The following is an 11,726-nucleotide window of genomic DNA, read 5'->3' as shown; positions in this document are numbered from 1 at the left end:
GTGAATACTTCAATCAGGATTTTTATTCCATCTGTCTGTTTAATGCTTCTTTAAGTGCTTTAATTAACCTCACTTAGCATTCAACTCATACATCTGGAATGAATCTAGGGACTTTTATTGGAGCAGGCTGAGTGTGCAGGATAATATTGTGTCATTGGCTGTGGGGACACATCAATTCATGGTGTTCTTCCTATTATTTTTTATACTACATTCTCCAAAAGCATTTTTCTTTATTTTGCTTTCCATCACTCAAAGCTAGATCAATCTTAGTTCTTTGCTACCATTATTCTTATCCCCCCATTGAACAGCATCCAAAGTACCTGCACTTTTTTATTCTAAGAAAGAATATTTAATTAAAGCATTGCATACATTCATCATTGTGTTTTTCATCATTTATTAAATGCTGCTGGTTTATTTTTTCTTTCATGGAAGACTGCATAAGCCAAAGATGAATTCATCTCATATTCATCTCATGTATTTAAATGTCATCAGCAGGAATCACAACAGTAACAATGATTACTTTGAAAACAGATGGACATGACAGTAACCACAAAACTGCACATATAACAGGTTTATGATTTTAAAGTGAACATGCCGACAAGCTTGACCACAACTGTCCATCACTAGCACAGTAGCCTTGGTGTGTTCAGAAAGTTGGAAAGTTAACAGAACCTCAACTTTTCAAAACATTGAACAGAGTGTGTGTGTGTTATCCTTTAAATGCTATCCCCTACTTGGCCTGGTCACTAGTTTAAAAGTTTTCCTTCTGACCTCTAGAGGGCAGCTGTGCTTAATTCTCAATCCAAAACACAGTACATTGTAGTAAATGCATACAATGTGAAGGCATTGTCATCATCAAAGAACATTCAAGTTACTGACCTGTCCTGTTTTGCATGAATGGGACACATTGTGTGCATTACACATATTTACAGACTCTATCTTATTTAAAGCCAATTCACAAAACCAAGAGCTCAACCCTGGGATCTCATACTTGACAGTGTAGCTCTATATAATTTTACAGTAGAACATTTTACAGTGCATAGCCAACCATAAAGTTAACCCTGACCTGCCTTCAACTACAGCTGTTTACCTGTCTTCCATGTTTGGTTTGGTTTCTACCAAATGGTAAGCAAACAAAACTTAAGTTCCACTTCCTAATTAGTTAATCTATTGCAGTGTCACTTGTTGCTTTGGCTGTTCAAATGCCTCTTTTCTCACCCACTGTGACCTGAAAATGCAGCCTGGAGCTTTGAATTGAAAAAGCCAGGATGACCACCATTCTTTCTCTATCTTGGCCAGAGCTTTCTCTTGATGGCAAGCCTTTTGTTTGCTGTTGTGTTTGCCTGCTGGGGATTACTCTCAGCTAGGAAAAATAGCTCAGGGGTGTCAATAGCCTGTCCCCTGGCTTCTGTCAATGCCCCCTTTCCATTTGACCGCAGTGGACAGCATCGTTAGCACCTGGTTGTCTTGTGTGTGACTCAAATATCTGTTGTTGTCTTTGATTTCTGAACACCAGGGGGAAAAATTGTCTGACAAGTTGTTTTTCCTGAAAAAGCAAAGTGGCTGTCCCCTGCTTAGCCACATATTTCAGATCGATTGGGTATTGTCACATTTTTTAAAGATATGTGTTGATTTTATATTGAATATGCATCTTAAGAATGAAAACATTCTAAGAAGAAAGTCTTATAATATATTTCAACAGTTAGATTTAAATCACTTTACCAGATGTACCCACTGCCATTTTAAAATAATCAACATGACTTCATAACATATCATTTTCCTTTTTTTTTTTTTCTCCATTTGCCATAACCCCTGCTGTCACCCTGACTTGAACTCAGATCAAACACAGTGTGGCATCTCAAATACGCTGAGGGAAGGAGGGCAAGAACACAGAACAAGTTATATTGTCATCTAAACATCACAAAGTCAAAGGCAATACTTTTCCAGCTTGGATGTGTAAAGTGTCAAGAAATGCCAGTTTACAAAAGAAGTGCATTCTCAGCTCAAGACAAGACTTCTTCCCCAATACACATTGCTTTAACTGCAGATATCACTGGAGACACACCTTGGTCTGTTTCCTGAGTATGGTTATCCATGATCCAAACAGCTGCACAGTGGGGGGTTTTGCTGTTGTAAAGCCATTGATTTGGAGGTGATAATGGTCCCATATATGTCTGATGGATGTGGGCTTTACAGTCAAAACTGCCACACTAACAACACATGTTTAAGCAGCAGCCTGTTCTGGTAAAACAGCAGTAAAACATTTGTATTCAGGCACTTTTTTTTTTTAAATCTTTCTTCAAGCATATTAAACTGTAGTAAAGTTGGAGAAGTGTATTATCACCCATATGCAGGAAAAAGCAATAGTCCTAAATGTTAAGCAAGATTATTAAAACATGTCATTTTAAGTGTGTTTATGGTCAGAATTGTGCCATCTCTTCTGTGACTCATTTTTCTCTTCTAAAAATAGGTTGTGCCAGCATTACACATTATAGAAACCTAAGCTACCCATAAGAGATTGTTTGTATTTGCTACTCTTTCTGTATTCCTGGACTAAGAAAAACAGTTTGACTGGTAGAGGCTAGAAAAGACAGACAAAGAGAAACTGGTTAATCCCAGGAAGAGTGTATACCTCAGATGGGATACCAGTGGATCCACTCCACATACTGTAATCCAAAGGCCTGCTTACAAAAAAAAACAAGCTCATTAGCATCTACTTTGTTCCACTGGCATAAAACTGGGAAAGGGGTGAGGGGCAGAAATCTATACTCTTACGACAAGAGATATATGATGTAGCAAAAAGTGTCTGTAATATACTAGAACAAATATTTTATGAAGCAAGCACATATTTTAAAGTGTAAGATCTGTTCAGTATTATACTCTATAGGCTGTGTGTGTGTGCGTGTGTGTGTGTGTGTGAGTGTGCGCTTCAGGGTTTGTGGGGTTTTCATGTTAAAGGGTTGTTAATGTATGAGACAAAAATTGTGAGTGAGTGGATGTGTCATTCATAAAATGAGATTTACCTAGATTCTTGTCACTATACTCTGGTAACATTTAAAGTACATGTGCAATACTGAGTAAAAAGGGTTATTTGATATTAAAATGAAACTAATAATCTTGCACTCCCCACATGCTTCTTAAAGTTGCCCCTCTGTAAATAAGAAAAAAAAAAAACAGACTGAAGATCTTCATCTTTTACAATGCTGTAGATTTATTTATACTATTTCAAGGTTGTTCAAATGTATAATGGAGAGACGTAACATTCAATAAAATGCACACAATACTTTCTCTAAAGGTTCATCATGGCTGTATTTGCTTACTGCTTTATGGATGTTTGACTTTGATGGATATCCGTTTGTGGCTAATCACTTTCTTTCTATTGCACATTATTATTTGTTTTCAAATTATGCCAGTTTCATTATTGCAAGTCTCGTTTTTCAATAATATGCATATGGTTTGCTTTGATTACTCCTTTCAAGCTATTGAAGAAGACAGGCAGTGATAGAAGCTATTAACTTCAAAACACTGCCTGTCTGTTTGGTCCAGTGAACCTAAGACGTCCAAGGACAAAGCCATGAGACGTAATAAAGGTCTGAATTCAGATTTCAACAGGTAGATCACAGTTTTGTGTGTGTGGTGCATTTGCCAGTCACTCCCTCCGGCTTTGAAGAATCAAAGCATCCCCCTTCTGAATCACTGCTGCAGTACTTAGCCTCACAATCCTGGAGACAAACAAACGGTGTAATAAACGTCAAAACATAACAGCAGACGTGACTCCAGGCTACTCTGAGTCGAAATATAACGGCCATTAACATAATGAACCAGTCAACCGCGGTCGCCAGTCGACGTTTATGATTTATGTAACGAGAACAGTTTGCTCAATGTTACGTAAAGCCTTTTTCTCACTTATGTGGCCGTCTGCTGCAGACAGGAATAAAAATGAGCAGTGGTTAAAAAGATTACTATGTTGCAACACAAGAGCTGGCTTGTGTCGATGTGACTGTTTGGTTTTAACCATGTCGAGAAAACAACATTGTTTCAATGACTGCGTTACATTTTGAATGAAATGTTCTCCCGTCAGTCACGATGACACGGTGTCTCTCTGCTGTCCGAAGGAGCGCTCCCATTGGATAAAAACTGCCAAGGAGGCGTAACGGAGGGTCGTGATTGGCTGACAGCTGTCGATAAGGCGGGATCACTTCAGTTGCGACTGTCAAGATTGGCAAAAAGCTGGCGCTGCTGCGTGCAGGTAAAAGGAACAAGCGACACAAAAACAGAAAACATTTATCCTGGCTGAAAGCGAGGAGTGCGATGGAAACGGACTGTCCGGTGAAACGTTTTCGCGCGGAGGAACCTAAAAAGCGAGCTATTTAAGTTGGTGAAAAAAGCGCAACACCTTTCAGCGCCTTGGAAGAAAGTGCCGTTGTGTCAACCATCGCTTGGCTTTGTACAGCAGGCAACTCGGACAGCTGCGTGTTTTCAAGCAAGCCATCAACAAAGAATGAAAGCATTCAAACGAGGTGAGCGCCACTCGCGTCGTGGTTTTAATCACGGCCACGCACGTTTATCACGCTCAAAGTGTCTGCCTGCGAGCCCGCCGTGTCTTGGCTGTTGGTTTTGCCTGGTATGCGGGCTTTTTGTTGCGAGTAAATGCAGCGTGTGTTTGTGTTTAAATTTGGAGGGACAGCTAGCCAGCTAGTTATCTCTGGAGGCAGGCATGGTGTCCATCTGGCGGAGCGACATGCGGGAGGCTGTGCGTTCCTGCCTGCCTCCTTTGTGCGCTCCAGATGGCCAATTTAGCGAGCTGTCCTCTCGGTTTGTGTTATTTGAATCTGACGATATGTATTGTTCGATCGGCTGTATTGATGCGTATTATTTCCCCGTGTGTGTGTGCGTGTGTGTGTGTGTGGTTATCTCTCTCCAACAATAGCGAGCTGCCCTGAAAAGTTGGATGTGTGGTAGACTGGTGTTACTAACGGTCACATTCAAACCCTCATTCAGACTCAGTGGGTTGTTAAGTTAAGTGTGACTGTTTAGCCTTCAAATTTTGCTTTGAAGATCATTTGGATTAACTTTTAAAAGAGTTTTCACAATTGCAAGATCACATTGACAGGGCACAGATTTATCAGGTGTGATTCATTTAAAAGGGAACATTTTGTAAACAAAAAGTTGGGTCACTTTGACAGCCTGAGATGGCCTAAAAATAATGTATCTGATGGCTGATGTGACAAACTAACATCTGTCCAAAATCTGTTTTGAACTGTTCTATTAACTAAATTAAGCCCACATTGAGTGTTTGGGGACATCTTGACAAATCAAATGTCAATCCAACGATCCAGATTTAGATTAAGGGAATGCAACTTGTGGCCTACATCATTTCTCTCACAAAGACTGTAATCAGAAATGAGAATAACCTGAGATGTCTGTCAGGCATGAATGACTTCAGTATGTTAGACTACATCTGATTAGACCTGATGAGTTTTAAATTGATAATCTATTTAACAAATCATTGAAGTGTTACAGGAAGAGATGTAACATAGCTGGAGTTCATATCAAAATATTATTTTTTTTAAAATGGCAAATAAATGCAAAATAACTTAAATCAGTTTTTTGTAAATGCTACACACCATATGTAGCTACACACCATGTGCTAATGTTATGTATTATATTAGACACAACTTTTCACACAGGAAAGAAAGATACATAACTCATTGTTTTTACTTGCAGTTTACTGTATGAACATGATAAAACATTTAGAGCTGTAGCCTACTTATTGATCGATTATTTGCTAACTATTTTTGACAGTTAATAGTTTTGAGTCATTCTTAATTAGAAAATTCCCAAATTCTTGTATTTCAGCCTCTCAAATTGGATTATTTTCTGCTTTCTTTAGTTCTGCAGTGACAGTAAAAACTTTTGGTTGTGGGATATTGATCAGGACAAAGCAAGACATTAGAGGACATCATCTTGGGCTTCGGGATCCAGTTATCTTCCTTTTCTGGACCAAACAATTAATTGATTATTCCAGAAAATAATCATCAGACTAATCAATAATTAAAATAATTATTACTTGCAGGCCTAAACACAATATCAATTCCTCTGAATATTGAAAGGTACATTTGATTCATCATCCAGCCCTACTGTAACATCATGAATTAACATGGTAGGGAATTTAACTCATTTAAAGAAGTTGGGGAGGAAATGCACTAAAGTCGTAATTAGAACTACCTGGATGTTTTTAGATTTTCCCCCCATTTTTCCAACTTGGTCTAGCACATCCCTCGTTATAGAGGAATGTAGAATTTCAAAAGATTTGTCAACTGCTCCAGCACTCTTGAGCCAAACTGGCATGAGGTGAAAACGGCCTCCTTTGCATGGTCAATAGATTCCTGGGCCACTGGCTACTGTGATGTTGATATGCACACAATCTCCTTTGTGAAGACAGGCGCTGCCCTGGGGGTCAGGTTTCACTCAGCCCCAGAGAAAGACATTTACTGCATTCTGTGGCCCACCCCTGGGATCAGGCATGCTCCATTTTGAAGGAAGATTCCCTCCAGTGGCCAACATAAGATTTTTTTTTTTTTTTTAAAAACCCAAAACAAAAGTTAAAACCACAAAGCTATTGTTTAAACATGTTCACCCTGCAAAGTTATACCTCACTCTAAATTGGATAAAAAGTGGAGGATAAATTAACTGTAAATGTATGCACTTGCTCTAGATCATGGCAAATCATTTCTTGATTGTTTTTTCTTTCCAGACTAGTCCCTCATCAGATGGCTCATGGCGTTGTGAAGAAATAGTTGTGATTCATTTTATGCATGGAAATTGATCAATTCAAACCCCTGTCTACAGGAGTCTGGTTGTGTGTGTTGCCATTCATAAAAAATAAAAAAAGACAATTATCTTCCGCCTGAAGTACGTTTTGTGCTTGATTTTAATGATGCGTGAAAAGACAAGGCTAAACAACAAACTGCCGTGAATAGGATAAATGACACAGTTGGAGCAGTAATGGCGAACGTGACTGACAGCTCTCCTCCCCTTCCTCAGCTCTGGAAGAAGAGCGTCACCCGGAGCAGGAGCACTCCTCTGCTGTGTCGGACAGCGATGACGGCTCCCCGCTCGACCTGTCAGGAAGAGGGCTCTTTGGGAAGCGCCGTCGCCGCGGCAACCTGCCCAAGGAGGCGGTGCAGATTCTGCGGAGCTGGCTGTACGAGCACCGCTTCAACGCCTACCCATCGGAGCAGGAGAAGCTCAGTCTATCGGGCCAGACCAACCTCTCTGTGCTGCAGGTGAGGAGCGGAATTTTTTTTTGGTGGTTGTATTTCTGTTTTTCCCCCCAAAGCATTTGGTACTCACTGGAGGAAATGACACTCATGTTACACACTGTTTCTGCATTCTAGTGGGTTTTCTTACTGTCCTAAAATAGGTATGGATCTTTTCTCATTTGTCATGAGCACCATTTTCATTGTTATGGTTTACGACGTACATAAATTAAATTTTATAAACCTGACAACATTTTCATGCTTTGGTTACTCTGTTAGCTTTTGATACTGAACATATTTACCTGTTCTGATCTGCTTGGTAGCAATATCAATAATTAAATCAGTATTCTTGTGGTATAAAAGATTGACTATGACCTAGTTTATTACTTTAAACTCTGTAGTTCTCAACCTTTCTTCATTTGTAGCACCTTTTCCAGATGCTTACATTCTTGTGATAAATTTTACATGCAAACAGCATTATGATTTTTATTACTGTTGTCACCCACCTTTCAGTCAGCACAGTGTACTAGTGAAAGCAAAACAGGACATAGAAGTTGTTGTGGTACTGTGCTGCTGAGAATGACACTTTCCCAGCCTTCCCTTTTCACTTCATTGCATCAACAGTAGACATTTCCTCTTTCCCTCTCGACACACAGGCACGCACAAACAGACAAGCTGCATTAGATTAGGCATTACAGATCAGCATGAGGCAGCAGCAGAGTTTCTTGTTATGTAGTCAGTTCAGTGGAATGCCTCTGGCTGGCTTCTCTGTGGCTCAGCATATTTGAGCTCAGACCTTCATTATTGCCAGCTGTCTGAGGGCTCTCATCTCTCTCTCTCTCGCTCTCTCTCTCGCTCTCTCTCCCCTCTTTGTGTGGGAGGTGGTACCACTAGGGGGGGTGAGACGTTGTCCACACATGCAGATAAAATGATGTGTAGGTGGAGCTTCAAATCATAGGCTTCAGATCAATTTTAGGTTTTGATTATGATTCAGAGTTATAGATCTGACTAATTGTCTGGAGCTGTCAGAATAAAGAAATGAATGTTTCATTGAAATGTTGCTGTAATTAATACAGGCCTTCATGGCGAATTGTAAAAGAGCATAACTTGTTCTTTTGTAAAGGTGAATCATCCATGTAAGCAGTTATATTAATGTCAGAAAATCCCTCTTTTCCCAGATATGTAACTGGTTCATAAACGCACGGCGGCGCCTCCTTCCTGACCTGCTTCGGAAGGATGGCAAAGACCCCACCAAATTCACCATCTCCCGCAAGGTTGGTATTAAGAGTGAAGGCCACTCATCCACTGGAGGTGGAGCCAGCTCTCCAGAGAGCCATTCTTCTACCAACTCATCTCAACAGCGTCCATCTGTCATCCGCTCTGCACCTACGCTGGACCTCAGTCTTCTTGGGAACACAGCAACAGCCATTCTGACGGGAGCAGGCTATCCTGGAAAGGAAGGTTCGGTCCAGGCGCTGATGAAGCTGGATACACAAAGTCTACTTAGGGAGGCAGAGGAGCAGGGGGCTTGCCTCACCAGCACAACAGCAGTGGCTAGCCCCACAGGTGGCCTCTTTAACACACCTCCACCAACGCCCCCCGAGCTGTTCCCCACCCAGGACTTCAGTGACTTGAGGCTTCTGGTCGACGCTGCTCTGCAGAGGGCAGCAGAGCAGGAGAACCTGAAGAGACTCCAGGAGAGCCAGAACAAACTCACAGAGGCTGTAAAGACTGAAATGGTGGAGGCACAGTGCAGTGATATGGGCCCCACACCGCCTCCAGAGGACAGCCAGCAAGTCATGGATCCCTGCAGGGTGCAGAGTCTGATGGAGAAGGCTATGGCAGTTCCGGTGTCAGCTGTCACCTCAGTGAAGGCTCCAGTGCCTCTGTCCTCTGCGGCCTCTGGACAAGCTCCAGCTCCAGTCTTGGTCTCAGCCCCGAGGCTATCTACTTTGCCGATGACTAAAGTCATCTGGAACCCGTTGGAGAAGGACACTGCCGAAACCTCCAACCCAAACCAGCCTCACCTCGTCCCAGCTCATCTGCCAACCACAGTGCCAGTGTCGGCCCCAATTTTAGGACAGCCGATTTCTCAGAAGCCAGCTATTGCTCTGGCCCCATCATCAGCATCAAGCTCACTGGCTCCGCTGCCCACTACTTCTCCTTCATCAGTGCCGGCTACAAAGCCAGTCCTCATCCCAGCTCTGAGTTCCACCTCTGCTCCTGCTCCAAGCCAGGCTTCACCACCAACTGTAGCTCTTGTTCAAGCAGCTCCTTCTCCAAACTCCTCTTTCACTGCCCCCAGAGGAATCCCACTTTACCTGCCATTCCACAAATCCCCATTGCTCCCAGTCACAGTTCCATGCCCGTCACCTGTTTCAACCGCAGCGTTGTCTCCAGCCCCTGTTCCCTGCCCAACCTCTGCCTCCACCCAAGCTTCAGATCCTCTCCCAGCTCCAGCCCCTACGTCCTCCTCAAAGCCAACGATCACACCTCTCCTCGGCCTTGCTTCCCACCTCACTCCTCCTCTTCCTCTTCCTCCTCCTCTTCAGTCCTTGCCCTCCTCGCCAAACAGCACCAGCAGTAGCAGCAGTAGTAGTATTAGTAGTACAGTGCCAAGGAATTCAGCGGTGGTGCCCAGCGTTTGGAGCATGGTACATGCTGACACCAGGCAACCCAGTTCCCTTCAAGTGGTAAAGACCCCCATCACCACAGTGTGGGGCCCACAACACAGCCTGCACACAGTGAGTGAAACTGTCAACTAGGAGCATTTCTTTTTTGTTTGTGGGGTTTTTTGTTTTTTTTAAATCTGTGTGCATGTAGAAGGCAGGAGGCTGGACGTAACTGTATATAGCAGAATGTATCTTCATCATCGGGTCCCTTTTTGACATTGAAGCCTGTGCCTGCAGAATAAATGGCTAAGATTCAGATGTGCGAACTGGGACAAAGTAAAGTAACAGACATGAGGTGTTTTAGAAATGTGCTGTTTCAAGCAACTTTTTATTGTTTAAAAATGCTGCTCTGGATCAGCTGCTAGCGAGAACACTTTGACGCCATTTCTCAAAATGAACATTCCACAGTGCAGAACGATCGTAGTGTACAGTTTTTGCTGCCGTTTTCGAATCCCTTTCTATTTTTCCAATTTAGGGGTGAGGAGGAACATATCGCTTAATTGTATAAAGTTCAACTGGTGTCATTTTCAGCACAAGCAGAGTTAGCCTCTTCAGTAGCAGTACTGGACTTCCTTGAATGTACAAAAGGCATACATGTGATTGGCTTGGTTGCCTGTCATCAATTCCTCTCCAGGATAAAAAGGAGGACATGAGTTTGTTTTTTGTTTTTTTGTTTTTTTTTCCTTCTTCATCCAACAGCAACATCATAGTCCTCAATGGTTGTGCAATTCAGAAGAATTTTAATTTAATTTAGTCTGTTTTCTACTCTGCCACATTTCCCCTCTTCTTCTCACTTTTTTGGAGTGGAGATGGGCAGACGGGGAATTGATTGTACTGCAGCGAGCCTGACTGCACGACTCGCTTCAATGTGTCTGTCTCCATCTTGCTCACACGTCTCGCCATCTTCCTGTCTTTTTAGCTGAGGGGATTTATTGACCCTCATGAATTGTCATCTCAGCTACTCAACGCATGCTCTTAAGTAGCATGCGTCTCTTTGTTTGCCTTTTTCCAATTTATAAACCTATCCAAACAAAAAACTGTATTTTCTGTGTATCTGTTAAACTTAGTGTTTTTTTGTTTTTTTAATGCAAGCTTTATCGGTTATGTACAAGTGGATGCTGTTGTTGACAGGGGAGGTCTGTGGATGTAGGATGAAGGAGGAGAAGGTCATATTGGATCAGTTACTGAAATCAATTTGATGACATCAAGCTTGTACAGCTCCTGATGTGAAACATTACACTTGCTGTAACACATGGCATCTTTATCTTTTGTGGTGCAAAACACTTTAAATGTTTGATCCTCCTTATTTGGAGGGAAGATTATTTATCCATAATTAGGATTTGGTCAGTGTTCATTTCAAACCAGAATGTCTTAAAATTAAAGAGGTTAATTAATGCATACCATGTGTCGACAAAGCAAATGTAGCAGATACTTTGAAATGGCTTTTTTTTTTTTTCTTTTTTGTTTTTTTTCTTTTTTCTTAAAGGCACAACAGCATATAAATCATGTTTTTCTTCATCTGTGCTTTAGAAATGGGTTCTGTAGAATTTTCTAATCATTCATAAAGCTGTAGTTTCCATGAAACTGTTTTAGTATAAACCACAATACACAACTAAATGCCAGCAGGACATCTATTGTTAGGTCATGTGGAAAGGTTGGGTTCCTATTGGAATAATGCTGTAGCACAAATGTGAGGTGAATCTTAATACTGTGGTCAGTTCAAACTGTTATTTTGCATGTGCAAGTTTGAGGAAATCTGATGTTAGGTCAGAATACCGCTGAGCACTGACCC

Source organism: Scomber japonicus, chromosome 3, assembly GCF_027409825.1.
Source record: "Scomber japonicus isolate fScoJap1 chromosome 3, fScoJap1.pri, whole genome shotgun sequence".
Lineage (NCBI taxonomy): Eukaryota > Metazoa > Chordata > Actinopteri > Scombriformes > Scombridae > Scomber > Scomber japonicus.
The sequence above is the reverse complement of the archived record's forward strand: the minus strand, read 5'-3'. Positions refer to the sequence as shown.